This window comes from Cupressus sempervirens, chromosome 3, assembly GCF_028749045.1.
Source record: "Cupressus sempervirens isolate cs-2001-9-10 chromosome 3, ASM2874904v1, whole genome shotgun sequence".
In the NCBI taxonomy this organism is placed as follows: Eukaryota; Viridiplantae; Streptophyta; class Pinopsida; order Cupressales; family Cupressaceae; genus Cupressus; species Cupressus sempervirens.
This window is the reverse complement of record NC_143120.1, coordinates 603486798-603503352: the sequence shown is the minus strand read 5'-3', so window position 1 is coordinate 603503352 and position 16555 is coordinate 603486798. Positions and strand designations below refer to the sequence as shown.

The 16555-nt window shown below is 33.5% G+C and overlaps 1 pseudogene; it reads right to left on the bottom strand.

Moving 5' to 3' along the window:
- Positions 1-251: 251 nt before the first annotated feature.
- LOC149568119 (photosystem II stability/assembly factor HCF136, chloroplastic pseudogene) lies at positions 252-13108 on the bottom strand (annotated as a pseudogene).
- Between the last annotated feature and the right edge of the window lie 3447 nt (positions 13109-16555).

The following is a 16555-nucleotide window of genomic DNA, read 5'->3' as shown; positions in this document are numbered from 1 at the left end:
TCAACAATTACTTTAGCTTGCTCTTTCTTAAACGTTGACAAAGAAAATAAATTTCTTGTTTTTCTAGAAAGTGAATCATACATCATAGACTGATTGATGTCAGTTTTAGCTATATCAGGAAGAGAGTTGTCAATACTAATGGCTTTCCTCTTATGCTCCATGGCATCTTTGTCTATCAATGCTTCAGTCGGAGTCACCTTCAACTTCTTAGACTTCTTCTGTTTAGTTTTTTTTTTTCTCTTCCCTATTATCTACAAGTTTTCCCCCATTGGCACCATCACCATCAATGTCCTCAACAAAATGCCACTGCCTCCAACTACCCAAGCTTCATCCTTTGAATGATATCCAACATCAAGAATTCATAATCCCTAATTGGAAACTTGTACTTCGTCAAACTCTTCAGTGATCCCAGTGCCTCTACTAAGGTAGAGACCACCACCACGAATAACAAGCCATAGTCCACCATCAGCATGCCAACCCATGTTCTGTATCCTGCGAGCACTAGTTTTGTTGTGTGGGATCCAATATGGCTGCCCCGGTTCCCAGGTTAAATAGAAATTCTCGCGACTAGAAATAGCCACATAATTACCATTGGAAGAACGATTAACCGTGTTGAATGTTCTTGTGTAGTAGCTTGCACCACTAATGCCACTTGAGACTGTACAATTTAAAGTAGCAAAAATCATTTCTTGTACAATAGCCTTCCAGTTATACCCTTTATTTGAAGTTATATAAATGGCTCCTTCATTGGTGACCATCTCTGCACTATTTTCACCAGTCGCTTGAATATATACTAGGTCCCCAGGAAGCTGAGAACTTAAAGGTACACGCTCCCAGATTTCGCCAGAATTAGAAGTATGAAGTAAAATGGTTGGCTTTCCAACAATCCAACCCTCCTTTCCCTTAAAGCTTATGGAGTTAAATCTGTAATTGAAATCCTCATCTTCTTCTGAAGGGACTAATTGTGGAAACCAAGAAAAAACCCCATTCTTCATTTCCAACAGAGTTTGTCTCATACCAAGAAGAAAGCCCAATTTGTTGGCAGGATGTTGTAGATGAGGATAAATTCTGAATGTTCAGTTATCCTTGCAACCATTATTACTATATTTCATGCATTGATCTATGGCTTGTTATTCAAAACTCATGCCCACTTTTTCGGTGAATAAATGGATCAAGTTACCAATACATTCTTGATGTACTAAGCCCCTCCTGTAGCATATCATTTACTAGGTTCGAGCACGAGCTCGTGACACTCGTAAACTATTTTTCTGTGATTTGTATTTAATATGCTTATCTTTATATATTTTGAGCTTGTGCTTTTCAGTCAACCTTTAAAAACATACCTCTAGAAAAGACTCCTAATTGTCTCCATGGTCATCTCATACTGATGTTTCATTGGCTTCTTGCTACCTGGCATTTCCTCTCTTTCCATATAATATTTGCTAGTTGATTTCCTTATAGCATGCTCACTCATCTAGTTCTTTTCTTTTCATTGCAATAATTAGTATTTGATTAAGACCATAGACATTTCTATCATTATGTCTATCTTCTATACTTTCATTTACATTTGGATGAATTATTTGATCCGCTGATATCATTTGTTTGCAGTTCATCCTACATCTGCATTTTGTTCCTGTACTAGCATAGATATATAAACCAGTAGCATGTCTTACATTTGCAAATGAAATTCTCAGTGTAGCATGAAATATAGCTTGAAGAAGTATTTTCCTTTAGTTATCTCTCATACTTTCTTGCAGTAGTACACATATTTTCAATTTATGATTAGCAATCATTATTCGTTTGTTGTAGCATATTATCATGTGAGGTTCGAGCACAAGCTCGTGACACTCACAATGACTTTTGCTTCTTTCTTACAACTTCTTTTCCATTTGAAATGCATCAACAGATAGAATATGTCGTTGTAGAGATAATTAGTCATTGCTTAGATCCTTCAGGATCTAACATCAGTTGTCTCCATGTTTTTTGCAGATGTTGGAAAGTGTGGAGCTTGGAGTGCGCCAGGGAGAGAGTTCATAACCAGTCAAAGCAACAGGCAATGACTGGTTATCTCTACTCTTTATTTCTTTCATTCATACGCATTTGTTCATTTATTTCCTTATGAAAGAAATGTAGTATAGTGAGCTATACTCACGGCTTGTGTGAGATCATTTCTTTTCAGCATATCATTTCATTTTATTGTTTGAAAACGTCAATGTATACTTGAAAGTAAATAAATACAAGGACATTTCTATTTGTTTAAATGAAATGAAAAAGTAATTCTATACTTTCATTGGATGCATGCTTAAATTTTTACACCTGTGAAAAAATTAAGTAACAGTAGCTATGGTACCAATAATTCCCATTCATCATTAGCAGTCATAAGGATATTAGAAAATGTCCCATCCTTAGCTTCCTTTGTTGGCTCCTGTACTAGTTCCTCTCTAACAAAGGTAGGATGTGTGGGCCTGTCTATTACTTTAGAAAGAGTTCTATGAGCACTAGGTGATCCCATTGCACTCCTATTATCCTCTTATTCATGGTTTCATTTGTCTTGTGGGTTCATGCACTCAACCATGGTGGTGAGTGCCTGCAAAGCCAGAGCCATCTGTTCTTATCCTATAACCATTTCTCTATAAAATTTCCTTGTTTTCCAATCCTCATTCCTATTGTCTCTTGGTGGGCTATGCTCTTGCTTGTCACCCATGGTGTCTAGCTGCCTATCAAAAACTTGTTCCTATTAAAAAAAGTTTTCCTAGGAGTGTAAAATCAACGACAGCCAACCCCAGGCGGTTGCATGTGATTGCTAAACCCTCAAGATGGTAGGATTTAGCTTTGATACCAATGTAATAACCCCCAACAAGTTATAACTTCGTCAAACACAAAATCCTCTCCAATCCACTTGTTTGACATTTCATCAAACACTTTACAAGCAAGAGATATATTGCATATCTAAATTTTGATTGCTTTCTAAATGTCAAACTTTAATAAATATGTTTGCAAAGATCACACCAAACATCTAACAATGAAGATGTAATTGTTTTTGAATAACGTTGATTACAAATAGGAAAATATGCATATACATCAATAAGACATTAGGGAAACAAATTTTGATAAAACTCTGATATAAATTAGATTATAACAGATTCTAAAAACCCTACCAATGCCCTAAATATCTACTCTCAAACAATGCAAAATGTAGTAGATAAAAACCTAGAATTGCACCCAAAATATGAATTTCCTATTGCAAATCGTTGTAGCGGCATCACTGTGGTAGCGTTGCTGTAGTAGCCAACAATAAATTTACTCTCCAATTTAAGCACAAATAGAACTCTAGAATGAAGCTCTCTTGAATGCCAAATTTAGTGGATATTTCACCACCTCAAATGGTTGCACACTGAAGAATGGATGCTCTCTAATGGCTAACTGAAGTTAGAAACCCTTAGTTTCTTCTCCCAAGTTCATATCAAATGTAATTCATAATAATCAGATGCTTAACAATGAAGCTCTTGCCTCTATTTATTCTTTTCCTTCACCCTTCTAGAAAGAAATAAAATATTATTTTATTGCACTCTCTAGAAGCTTCCCTCTTTCCAAGGCAATAATTAGTTGTACTTCTAGAAAATGCACTCTCTAGAAGCTTCCCCCTTTCCAATACAATAATTAGTTGTGCTTCTAGAAAATTAAATTAATTAAATATAAAGTCACCTTTTAATTTTAATTTATTTAATGACTTTATAAGAAATTAATTTAATCAATTTCTCCTTATTTCTCCAATTAGCCTTTGGAGAATGTAAAGGCTAAGAACTCCACTGAGATGCTAAAAAGATGGGGACATTACAAGAACTATCATAAAAGTCACCATCATTGATTTGCATCCAATTTTCAAATTAAAACCATGACATTAGAAAAAAGCTATTTGATGCAAGTGCAAGCCAATTCCCTAAAGCATATACAATATCTCAAAAGAACAAGTGAGGTCCATAAAAGTAAAAATATGTGAAATCACATAGAATCCATGATTTACTATCAATTACTATTTGAGAAGGGCTCACAAAGATTCTAAGAATATTAGTTTATCATAATATTAAAAATGTTGGGGAAATCAAGGGGATTAAGTGGGGAAAGTAAAGAATTAATAGTAACCCCATCAGTACCCAAATTAGCCAGACAATCAACTAATAGATTTCCTTCTCTATATGTATGTAAAATGTAACATTTAGAGATTGAATCTAGAAGAGACCAGACTTGATGTAAGACCCCTTCTTTAGTGCCTTATTATAAAACCTAAATGTCATGGATATGATAGAAAGCTAAGCAAAGTTAGGGATGTAAGATGATATGTTTTGGTTATGTTAGGTTAATATGTTGAGACCTTATTGAATTAAGGCTCTGGATGTCATGGTACTAGCCCCAAAACTATGTTGAAGACTCCATAGTATTTTATGATTTATTAGGATGGTTATTAGGGAAGGATGATTTGACATTCACCCTTGTAAGAGTTATTAATAAATGTAGGTGGAAGTTGTTATTAGAATTGAAAAGTGTTCACACAATAGGACTAAGTTATGATGTAAATACAACTGCTCAGTTATTGTGAAAGTAGTGTTATGTGGATATGTTGTTGTGGGATCATAAACTAATATGTTGATGTTTCATGAGGATAGATTATATTGACCAATAAAATTTAACGGTTTTATCTAATGATTGATTTGAACCTATGTTGATATGATTATGCAAGCACCTTGATTAGCTAACATAATTAATTTTAAGGACATACACCTGATCTTATGATGTGTCATCTCCTAATGATAATTGGATAGTAATTTCATTATGTTTAATTGAATTGAAAAGATTCTAGTTGGGATGTTTACATGTTGGTGATTTTCACTTAGGTTATGTACTAGGACCTATTTTATATGCTTTGATGATTTAATAGATATGGTTTTAGTGTGTCATTGTTATGATATAAAATGAATCAGGATTATATTCAAATTTTAGTTTGGTAATGTTAAGTAGGAATTAATGTTTTTATGCTGATTATGATACTTTGATGTCACAAATATTCATATGATGATGTCTAGAAAGGAAAGTTAATTTGAAGGATTTGAGCAAAACAAATCCACAAAACCCAAAGAATACCTGCATGTAAAAACCTGTCACAAAGAAGAAAAAGACAAGATGAGGCAAGGGTTTACTCTGAAAATATGTAACTTGTATTCTTAGAAATGAAAAAGATAAGAGATAATTACAAAAGATCAATCCTTATAGAAGGAGATCAAAACCCAAAAAAAGGGTAACCTAAAAGTTAAATGTTATTTAATAATTACTAATTAATTATTAAATGTGATGGATAAGTGCATAAAGTAAAATCTTAAGAAGGGAGAAAAGGTAATTTAATAAATGAAATGAAATTAACCTTTTTCTCTAACACCCCACCTTAAGATGAGCAATAATGCAGAAACAAACAATGCAAGGAAACTACAATGTTGAAAGCAAACTTGGGTCCCAACAACAAGGCCTAATGAGGTATCCAATCATAATCAAATCTCTATGAAATGAAGAAATAAAGAAAACCCATGTGGGAAAAACCCTACTCCAAAAAGAGATAGAAAAGGATGCACAAATGAAACATCTCAAGAGAATCTCTCAATACCATAAGTACAATGAAAGCCTTCATCATAGAAGCTCGAGACTCCATAGCCCCCCTAGAATAACACAACTCATGTGTCAATGAACATACCAATGTGGCTCCAATTTGAAGGAAAAAAAGGTAGTGGACAAGGATGATAATACCCATGTATGTATGGTGTAGTTGGAAGTCCTAGCTGATGCTCAAAGGAGAAAGCATGAGAATCCTAAAATGGAATCTCTAATGGAGGTTGGATAATAAGTGTGTTGAATCTATCATTTGAGAGGAGATGTGTATCTTCTGATATATCCTTAACAACTGCAGTAGGTGGCTTGATGACTAGAGCTGCAATAGTAGGCAATGTTGAAGAGTAATCCTCTACAAGAGATGGAATTTGAATAGGAGGTGGAGGTATAGAAGTCACAACACTGGTCTCAGAAACAACACATAAGTTCAAGCGACCTAACTTCATCTCAGTAAACTCTTGTGAAAAAAGAGAGTGAGTCTCTAATAGTGGAGATGGTGGACCAAAATGTGAGAAGGAATATAGACGAGAAGCATGATCAATAGTCCTTGTAGCAATAATATTGCCTTTCTCACTACCTCTAATGTGCACTGAATCTTGTGCAGACTTAATTATCTTCCATGTCCCACTGTGTGTAATATGATGAATAGAGAGAAGGTTAGAGGAGAAAGATGGGAAGAAAAGTACATCATGAAATGTGCCATCATCAATGTCAATAGAACCTTTCCCACATATAGTCATAAAAATTTTGTTCCCCATCAAAATGTGTGGAGTAGGAGAAGCCTCAAAAGAAGAGAACAAATCCTAAGAAGATGCCATATGGTGTGAAGCACCTGAATCTAGTAACCATCTTAAAGAAGGAGGAATAGTATTTGCACATAGTGTATGACCCTTTCCTATATCTTTACCATCTGACTTTAATGATGATGATGAAGAAGATTTGTGAGAAGTAGAAGAAATATCAATGTTTGGCATAGCCATCTAACTTCTTCTCATAGCAATGTGACTCATCATGATTAGACTTATTACAATAAGCACACTTTGGTCATTCTAGCTTTGGTTTACCCCCCTTAGGAGGAGGTGGCCCTAAAGAATTGTGATTGCTAGAATCAATCTGAGACTTTGTAGAATGAGATTTTTGTGTCTTCTCCTTTGTCCATAAAGATGACTGAGCTACCAATGCATAAGTCTGTGAGCCTATGAGAGAATCCAACTAAGAGAGCTTAGCTCTCTCTCGAGTCAAAAAATCACAAAAAACCTCAAAGAATGGCATGGTAAATCTATTACCAAAGCATCTTTGGTGGAATATAAGGTAGAAGCAAAAAACTAAAAGTTTCCACGAAGCTTATAAAGAATAAGATAAATGCACTCGGTGTCAGTCTTGGTCTTCCCACAACCTTACAATAGAAATCTCTATTGATTGAACTTCATCAAGAAGTCCTCAATGGAACAAAAATAATCTGGTACAAGAGAGGTAAGCTCTACCTCAATCTGAAGTTCCCTGAACTCATTCACTATACCAAACAAGCCTTCAAGCTTGGTCCACATAGCTAAAGGGGTATTGCACCCATCAAGAAGAAATTGTAGACTATTAGAGACATGTAAAGAAATCAATCCTATTGCCTCATCCATCTTTTTTCTATGTTGTGTGACCTCAAAAGGCCTCTGTAAAACTAGTTATACTGCATATAAACAAGATCATAACCCTTTTGATTGGAGAAGTCATGTCATCAAGGTCTTCCAAGTGTGATAGTTATGAGGGGCCATAAGTTCTAGACAAGAAGAGGTCTCAAACATTGTTTTAGAAGGTGTTGAATTGTTTTTAAATGAAGTTCTAGTTTACATAAGTAATTAATATAAAAAAATCACAAAACACCCCCCATAATGCAAAAAATTGAACCCTAGTTGCTAGAAGAAATGCGTAAATGAGAGAAGAGGAAAAATGCTTCAAAAATGAATCACAAATACCTGGTACAAAATACTAGTGAATTAATAAATAATATGGAAAGTGCTCAAGAAAATATTTTCAATAATTTTTTTGGATCGAAAAATGGAGTTATAACTAAGAAGTTATGCCCCTGGAAGATAGAAGTCATCAATAGACTTCAAGTGTAAAAATAGGTACCAAACTGGAAAAAAAAATCCAAAAAATACTTGCTTCATCATCTCCATCTTAAAACCATCTTTATGGTGCTTCTTGTGGATCGAAAAAAGACCCTCGTATGATCAAGATATTGCAAAACAACAATAGGGCCCCCAAAAAAGCCTGAAAAAAGATATATATATATATATAATAACCACCACTGCTGGCAGAGTGGCAGTGGTGATCGGGTGGAAGGAGGGCGACAGAGCCATAGTGGCAAGTAGACAGTGCAAGGGAGGAGTGACGACCCCACTTTTAATTAGTGGCTAAAAACTTTGAATAGCGACTGAAAACTTAAATGGCGGCAGGAAGCTTTGAACAGTGGCTGGAAACTAAAAAGATGGCCAAAAAGTGGAAGCGGTGCCAAAATTTATTTTTTGGTGTTGGAAAATAGCTCTGCACACCAAAAAATAGCTCTACAAGCCTGTTTTTATTTTTTAAAAAATTTGAAAAAAAACCTCAAGATACATGTAGGAGGTCATACGACCCTGCTAGGCAAAAATAATTTGTCTCCCAAATCAACGTTGTCCAAAATTGACAAACTTTATATAAAAATAGGGGTTTTGACACTTTTTGAATCCAACCGTGAGGTCTATTTGGCCTCAAAGTGCTCCAAAAATTGGAAACCCCCCTATTTTGACAAAAAATTCTTGAAAAGTACCAAATTTTTTCTATCAAATCCTCATTCTTCTTTTTCTCCAAATACTTAACAATCTATACCAAATCTGGCTCTGATACCATGAAAGATTTAAGCAAAACAAATCCACAAATCCTGAAGAATACCTGCATGTAAAAACTTGTCATAAAGAAGAAAAAGACAAGAAAAGGCAAGGGTTTGCTCTAAAAATATGCAAAATGTATTCTCAGAAATGAAAAAGATAAGAGATAATTACAAAAGATCAATCCTTGTAGAAGGAGATCAAAACCCAAAAAAGGGCAACCTAAAAGGTAAATGCCATTTAATAATTACTAATTAATTATTAAATACGGATGCATAAGTGCATAAAATGAAATCTTAAGAAGGGAGAAAAGGTAATTTAATAAATGGAATTAAATTAACCTTTTTCTCTAACATAATTGTGATAGATTAATATGCATGTTTAATGTGAATGCAATCATCCAATGTTAATCTATTATGCATATATACATGTATCCTTATATAATTTTGCATTGGAATACTGATGCTCAAGTTTAGTGTATAGGGAATTGAACAATGGAATTTAATTAGAGAACCAAGGCCCAAAGATATGTGAACACAGTAAAGCCAAGGTGTATCTTTTGGAAGATTCAAAACCTCATTGTTATGTGTTTTATTTTGTAAACATTAATTTTATGTGTGTAATAGATTTAAATTCATGTTTAACTAGAGACATTTCATTGTGAGACATTATGTATTCAAGTGATACTTACTTGGAAGAGTGTCAGGAGAGGTCACTATCATGTTGGATGTCGATTTAAAACTTGATAGAGACTTTAGAGGACCTAAGAGTGGTCCCAAAGTGTCATTTTAGTGGAAATAAAATACCCACATGATAGTATAACATGTTAGGGGTCTAAAATTCACCATTTAAACGCCTCGATAAATTTGGAGACCCTCTAAATAGTCATTCTTTAAGCAATTTGAAAAAAGAGATGATCCATGACATTTATGGGTTTTCGCTCACCCTCATGCTTGGTCAAGGTTTTATTTATAGAAGGAACAATGTTGTAAGAGAAAGTGGGCTTTATGTTTTTGCCAAAAATTAGTTAGTAGATGGATTAGTGATTTTGAGGTCTTTTTAGAGGGCTTGTGACAAACTAGTTGGGTGTTCACCCACTCTCTAATTTTAAAGACCATTAGGGTTATTGGAGAATTGGAAGATAAGGGAAAGGAGCTCTTCAACAACTTTCATTTCCATTTTCTTTGGACCAAGGTTGGTGCTTCATGCCATGAGTTGTTCTTCCATTGAAGCTTGGATGTTTTTATTAAAATTATGTTCATATAGGATTGTAAATTCATATTGTGTATCATGTTTTTTTTTGGTGTTGAGGAAGTATGATGTATTGTTGTCTTTTGTTCTTCTTGATTTCTCTTGTTTTTTTAAATGTATGTTGTTTTGGGGTGTGAAGGCTTCACTCACCCTTGGAAGGGAAAAGAAGCCTTGGGTGAAGGGGTTACTTGGGCTCAAAAATGTAGTTGGGAGCCTCTTCCCTTGGAGAGAGGAGAGATTTCATGGAGTATGGGCTTCATTGAAGCCATTTTTTTGTTATTATGTTTGGCGGTGATAAGGGAAATTTGGGGAGCGAACAATGCATTGTGAAAGCCTTTGTAAGGCATGAAATTAGTGGAGACAAGAATGTATTGTGAAAGCCTTGGAGAAGCATGATGAATTTTAAATTGTGTAATTTGGTATTGATATGGAATTTCCCCTCTTGACGAGACCACCTTCACCCTATTTTGCTGGTTTCACTTGTGAATAATTGTGAATACCTTGGTTGGGATTGTCCAATGTTATGTTGTGTGTTGTCCATGATTACTGAGTTTTCTTGATTGTCTCTCATTTGAGTCTTAGTTCTCCTAGCTCAGTGGGTGGCCTCGATGAGGCCTATGATCGGAGATGAGCCTCCATGGTTCTTGTTAAAATGTGATTGCAGGTTTTGTGATCTATGGATTCATAAGAGAAGCTTGGAGCTACTCATTGTGTGGGAGTAACTTGAGGGAAAAAATCTTGTTATTTGTGTATTGCCTTTGTAGTGGAGAATCGTCCACCTTACTAATGTTGTTGTGAATATGATTGTATGGAAGCAATGAGGAAATCGGGAGATAACCATATGTGATTTCATCATAGTTTCATTAATATGCATTTGGATGTATTGGAATTGAAAGATTAAAGTATCATTGTAGGTATAGTTGGAAAGTAAAAGAGATCATCTCAATAGATAATTCATTTCTCTTAATACTCATAGGAATGATTAGGCATAGGTTGTATCATGTTCATCCTTGAATCATCAAATAATATGAGAAAGGTGCATTCAAATATGATTGTACATGTAAAGGATTTCAATAATGAATTTAGTTCAATAAGCAATTTCATTTGACGTTTCATCATAAGGATTGAATTAGTAGGTGTTATAATTGATCTTGTCCAAATGTAATATATGAAATTGATGTAGTGTAAGAAGTGAGTTGTATGAACAAATTTTTAGTTTAAAGTTTATGCTCTTATAATTTCAAGTGATTGTAGTAGATCCAACAATTTAGATGTATTCATTCGAATGTTAATAATAAAATCATACTAACTATCAAGCCGAAATTTTTGTCATATTGTATTCTAGTTCAGAAATTAAAAAAAGTAGAAGATACATTATTATCCCACACATATGCAACAAAAAATCTAGAAATGAGTATTTGGCTCTCTGGATTTTTTATGACAAGTAGAAAAAATACCCCACTACCTAATACAATCCAATGTAATATTCAAGTGGAATATTCTCCAACATCTTCTCACATAAAAAGTAAATAAAGCCTTAGAAAGTATAATCCATGCATGCACCTAGATAAAAATAAAAGACATGTATGCCAAAGAGACTGTTGAAGTTGATGAAAGATCAACCCCACATCTCCTAAGAATCACCTGCATGAAAACACCTGTCACAAAAAGAGAGAAGCAAAAGCTATCTAAGCTAGAATTCCCAGATCCACAAATGAGACATTCTTGATGAGCAAAAAGAGAAATTGCTATTATTGAAAGTGAAAGAATAAATTACAAAGAGATCAATCCTTATAAAAGGAGATCAAAACCCTAACATGTTAAACTTAGGTTGCATGATAATATTCAATAAAAGAATTAATTATTATATGTCCAAAGTTCAACTTAAGTAAACTAGAGATAATAAGTGACTTAATAATTAAATCAATATGATTTAATTAATAAGAAATTTTTTTATTACTCTAACACCCCCCCTTAAGATAAACTTAGGAAGTAGCTAAAAACCTAGAAACTACTACTAAAAGGAAATTTGGGTCCCGACAGAAAAGCTAGATGAGGTATCCAAGCACAACCAAATATCTATAAAGAGGAGAAATATAAAAAACTAAATGGGCAAAACCCTACTCCAAAAAGAGATGGAAATAACATTGAAAGAACTAATAAAGGACTGAAGAAGCCTCCAAATTAGGGAATGCCCCAGAAGATAGGAACAAAAGATGATCATGAAGAACATCGCTGAAGTATGAAGCTGCAAACACTGCCAAATTGTTGATTTGAAGAACCTCCACCGTATTGAACATGACTAGGTAGAGAAGACTAAGTCTGAAGAGATGATCAATCAAAGATGGAAGGTATCTTCATGCTCTCCAAAAATAGGAATGAAAGAATTTCTATATGATAAATGATCCATCTCACCAAAACACATAGGTATCAAGTGCACTCCAATCACGTAGTACATAGGATCAAATACTGAATACATAGCTCACTCCATCGAACCAAAAAAGAAATAGAACCAACATAACCCCCCTATAATGCTGAGACGTAAGATATGAACACTGAAATTGAATGCAATATCTCTTGCAAAAAGAAGAACCAGGAACATCGAGAGTGTAAAAGAAGTACAAACATCTATAATGGCATGTGTCATTGACACATCTTGACACTAATGTCATGGAAGGATAACTCACTTGACAAAGGAAGATGGAAAATATGGACAACATGAAACCCCCCAAGACACTTTATAATGTAGTGCTAGTACAACAAATCACAAAGATGTGCAAGATCCCAAAATGCAATAGAGTGACACTTTATCTCAATGCATTTGCAAAAATACTACAAAAAGATGTCAAAAAAGATTGAAAGAGACATAAAGTTGATAAAAGAGATAATACAACCCATGAAAAATCATTTGAAGCAACAAAATTGATCCCCATACCTAAAACAACCAATATATCCACCATACTGCAAGAAAGCAAACAACTGAATGGGATGTGCCTGGAGCAGAACCTGAAAGATAGAATGTCTCAAGATATGTCTCCTAGAGTGCAAAATAGAACCTCTAACTTTGACTGCATAAAATGGAAACCAAACATCATCAAAGGTCCAAATAAACTACACCATCATGATGAGCTTAGAATCAACTTTTTGACGATATCTCATATGAGAAAAATGGAGTTTGGATGAGCAAGTTACGACCAAAAAACCATAAGTAGATCAAAAAAGAGCTGAAAGGGAAAATAAAAAATCACTACCTCAGGACCATGCCAAAATGCCTCAGAAAGCGTGTTAGCCAGTACTAGAAATAACCTCAGGAACCATGCCAATTTCATACAAAACTCCATCTCGGGAATTGTGTTGGCTCCATACCCAAAATCACCTCAAGAAGTGTGTAGGGTTCGTACAAATTTACCTCAGGAGTGTGTCAGTTTCGTACTAGAACTGTCTTGATTTATATTCCAAAAAATCTCAATTTTTATACTAGAAAACCTGAAATTTTTATGCCAAAAAAATCTCAATTTTAGTGCAAAAATCTCAATTTTTATACAAAAAATCATAAAATTGCCACCTTAGGAAACATGCCCAATTTGGGAGCAATTTTTTTTGCCTTAGATTCCAACTATGTCCAAAGTGGATAAATTTTATGTGAAAATAGGGGTTTTTGGGTGCTCGAAGCTTAATGGTGATGTCCATTTGGGCTCAAAGTGACCCAAAAATCAATGACCCCCCAGATCCAAAAAATACATTTTAACGAACTGAAACCCTCTAAAAAAAGTACAGATCTGAAAGCCAAGACAAACCTTTTATAAAAAAAAATAGGGGCATGAAGATCTAGAGCTCTAATAGCATGTTGAATTTGATGAAAGATCAACCCCGCAGTTCTCAAGAATTAGCTACATGCAAACATCTATCACAGAAAGAGAGAAGCAAAAGCTATGGAGGCTAGAATTCCCACATCCATGGATGAGACATTCTTAATGAGAAAAAGAGAGGTTTCTATTATCAAAAGTGAATGAATAAATTACAAACAGATCAATACTTATAAAAGAAGATCAAAACCCTAACAAGTGAAACATAGGTTGCCTGATAGCAAATAATAAAAGAAATTATTATATGCCCAAAGTTTAGCTTAAGTAAACTAGAGATAATAAGTGACTTAATAATTAAATCAATATGATTTAATTAATAAGAAAAAAAAAAACTTTATTACTCTCAGAGAGACTTTAAAAGTCACGCGATCCAAGGGTCGCATTCCACCATAAATAAACCTCAATAAACACATATTGTCATAAAGAAACAAAAATAGTTTCCATCCCAGCAATAAATAACAAGTGCCAAGTAGTAGTTAGTATTTGCCATAAATAAATAGTAGTTTTGAATTATATTGTAAAGAACATTGTAAGTATTAAACATGATAGTTGTAATAATATATAATACTATTATATCATATACATTACATAATAATATATTTTAAAAAATATTTCAAATTGTAATTTTTATTTATTGCATAAATATATTAAAAGTTTAATACAATGAATATTTTGAAATTATGTAATAGTTTTATATTCTAATATTGTTCAAAATATAACAATAATAAATGGGATTACATATATATAACATAGTACTCTATATAGTATATAATAATATCTTTTTAAAATATTAAATATTAAATTGTATTAATTATTTAGAAGAAGTATATATTATAAGTTTTATATAATATATACTTTCCAATATATAAGAGTTATTTATTAAATATTTTTCAAAGTATAACAATGTATGTTATATATATATAATTGTTAATAGAGATATTTATATAAGTATATAGTGTAATAAAATATAATTACATATTTCTCATTTCATAATAAAATAGATTAACATTAATAATTCATATATAATGTAACATTAAAAAAGAAAATCATGCTAATTTAGTTCCAATATGAGTGACTCCTATACTATAGAGTTAGTTAAAATTTGATTAAAAAAACTGATCATAAAAGTTAACAAATGATGATATTATTACAAATTTTAAAAGTGTGCAATGCACATAGAAATATGAATGACTTACCTGAGAGTGAACTTCTCCTTCAAGCTATAGTAAAAGGAAAAATGATAAATGTTAAAACCCAAAAAATATTAATTAATTTCAATCCATAATTCAAACAACATTTTAACAAAATAATTCAAACAAAGAAACAAAACAAATCAAAATTAGTATGTTGAGTCTAGTAACTATCCAAATAGAAGTGTAATGATTATTGTGGAGAAAACTTTGGTCTCTTCTCAAGCACAAGAAATTATAAAACTAAAGCAAAATATCTAAGTAGTTGTTGTAGATAATTAATTTGAAAATGTGTGTGAAGACACAAGTCTTAAAGCTAGCATATGGTTCATTGTGATCAAAATGAAGGCCATAACACGGATTAGAAAAAGAATTCCAAGCATGCCATATAACTTGGTAAATTAATTAGGCAAGTGATGCATGAGCATCTTTGGTTGCATTGCTATTATGCATGTTTTCATGTTTTTTTTTGTTACTGTCAAGTTCATAGTACTGACCGAGTTGCAATGCCAAGCATTGTTGAGTTCCTGTTGGTGCCAAGTTACATTATGTGCCGAGCATTTTTGAGTGATAGTATTTGTCTTGGTCCTTCTTTGACTGAGTTGTTTATGTCTAGTTCTAATTTGGGTTGACTTTGCGCGTATTTAATTTTGGTATTTGTATTTAATAATTGTTACTAGTCAACTTATGGCTGTGCATGCATTTAATGTAGGATTTAATTTCTGTGATGGGCCAACTTGTGGCCACACAAGTATTTAAGGAGGTTTAGGATCAAGTTTTAGAGAGTCAATAGGAGTTAGAGGGATGGAACATATAATTTTTCTCTGGAAGAGTTAGAATACAAAAATCATCATTGAAGATCAAAGTTTGAATTGTATTGTTGGTCGTAACTCGGAAGGCCTCACAACTGGGCATGTATGTTGATAATTTGATGAATCAATAAGTTTTTTTCTCTTCTATCTCCTTTGGTTGTTGTTCTCTATGTTGTGTTTATTCTTGCAGGTGGCTTTGGTTGTTGAGTGTGTCTTTGGCCCTAGTTTCCATCAACCTCCTTGCATCAAGTGGTATCAGAGTTTGAGGTTCATCTTTGTGGAGATTGGATCATGTAGAACCCTAAGTTGATTTGGTTGTAGAGTAGCAAATATGAGGATTTGACCTATAGCTTGAAAAGGGTTATGATCTTGCGAGAACTTGATTATAAAAAAGGTTTGAGGTAGAGGAAATACTGACAATGCCATATTAGATACATTAAGACAAATTGCAGCCAAATTAGATGTTGTGTAGATAGCCCAAAGGAGAGGAGGACATCTTGATGATGTGAGTGATGATGAAGCAATAACACCAAACCCTAATCCAGAACCTGAAGAAGATCAAGATGAGGAAGTATTGTTGAGAGTATTGCTTGGGGCAAATTCAAAGCCTATTATAGAAGTTGTTCCTTATGATGGAAAATTGAACACCAATGTTGTGTTGGATTGGATCTCTAATATGAGAAAGTTCTTTGAGTTTGAAAACACTCCTAATAATAGGAAGGTGAAAATTGCAATTACTCAGTTGAAGGGTTGTGCCTCACTATGGTGGGAGCATTTGCAAATTGATAGACAAAGGAGAGGAAAGGAGAAGATCAGAACTTGGTTGAAAATGGTGAACAAGGTAAGTATGAAGTTTCTTCTTGTTGATTACCAAGTTATCTTGTTGAAGAAAATACAAAATTTGAGACAAAGGGCAATGA